This window comes from Eulemur rufifrons, chromosome 30 (genome assembly GCF_041146395.1).
Source record: "Eulemur rufifrons isolate Redbay chromosome 30, OSU_ERuf_1, whole genome shotgun sequence".
Lineage (NCBI taxonomy): Eukaryota > Metazoa > Chordata > Mammalia > Primates > Lemuridae > Eulemur > Eulemur rufifrons.
The window spans coordinates 101,311,591-101,313,310 of record NC_091012.1 but is presented as its reverse complement, the minus strand read 5'-3'; positions in this window follow the sequence as shown (position 1 = coordinate 101,313,310).

Below are 1,720 nucleotides of genomic sequence, written 5' to 3'. Positions count from 1 at the left end.
AGGACACTCTCTGACACAACCAGAAGTGCACCACTGAATATTTGTTTAGTCGATTAATCTTTTGAAAATGACACTGGTAGAGAAGACATTCTCTTTCCAATTTTCAGCTATTCTACTAGTTGCCAACTGTGTCAGCACCGTAGATGGACCAGACGCCATGCAAACGCTGCTGGTCAGCTGTGAGATTCCTGGGGCCAGAACTCTGCCTCCTTTTCTGTGGCACCCTCACAGGGTAGCACAGTTCTTACTAGACAGCATGACTTCAGGTGATGTTTCCAGATCTCAGTCGTTCATCACCTAAATGGTTTTGCTTTATCTGTACAGGACATGTATTGTGATTTACATATTATATTTTGGTTAAATAAGACCTTCTCTTTTAGAATAAAACCACAACATATAATTAAACACAGTGAAAGTAAAACAATCTTAGGAAATAGTCAAAAACAATGTTGAGACTAATGTTAAGTAATAGCACAGATAGCGATGCGCTACACTAGGCACTTCATTTATCTTTTTCATTTAATCCTAATGAAAAGCCTTCAAAGGAAATATTGTCATTCCCATCTTCATGGGGGAGAATATTGAGGTCAAAGGCATTTTGTAACTTGCCCAGTATCTGGCGGCTAGTAGGTAGCCAAATCAGCTGGAAGCTTCTGGGCTCCTTCATGATAACACCCAGAAGGAGTGCGGTAGAGGCAGACCCCCACTTCATTTGCCCCAGAGTCCTGTTTCCCTCCCCTTTTCTCACAGCCACATCTCTCCGAGGTTTTCACCCCATCTCCTAACACTTTCAGAGCTCCTCATCCTGGAGATCGATGGCTCTCCTGCTCCTTTGGCCAAATACTTGTGTAGTCCACACTGATTCCTGCTGTGGCATAAGAGAGGGGGCTCTTTGAGTCCTTGTGAAGGGATAAAATAATTGTCACTTATCACTCCTTCGTGATTTTGATGAGGGTGGATCCTGAGGAGATGCCGAGCTACATTCTGAGCTAGTTTGTTGCAGAACTAGTTTCTGCGTGTGAGAATACTGGCCTTGGCCAGATGCCTTCCCTTCCACAAAGACATCAAACCAGCCCAGGAAGGAAGATAGTTCACTTATCAAAGACACTGTGTACCCACGGGCCCAGGCACTATCAGGCGAATTTTCTCAGAGGCAGAACAAGCTTCCCAGCGTCACCAAGCAGTGCTAAAACTTCACAGATTCATTAGGTGAAGACAACAAGGCACACACACACCCCTGATGTTTGCTGTCAGAATTGTGGTTGGGAAAATGGCCGCATTCCTTGTTCCACAGTTGAAGGTTCAAGGATCACCAATAAACTCAGCCATTTCTGGAGAGATGCGCCATTAGCACGGTGGCAGAATGCTTATGACTGTGGGTTCTGAGCTGGACCTCATCCCCTGGGAATTTGACATTAGGAGGAAAAGTGTTTTTCCTTTTCTTTTTTTCCTATTTTCCAGGTTATGTATTTTGGAGGAAGTTTGAAAATCAGTGGTTACGTTAACGGTTTTCCCAAAACACAATATTATATCCTAGGAGAGGACACCTATCAGACGCTTAGTTTCTGAGCTTTACTTTAGCTTTGATCAAATAGCTTTTACTACTAGCCTACATCTCAGAGGGAAGCATCCTAGATGTTTGCCTGGGGTGAACTTTCTATTGTATTCAATTCCCAAAATTCTTGTAAAGAAATCCTATTTTTTTCTCTTAACTAAAATA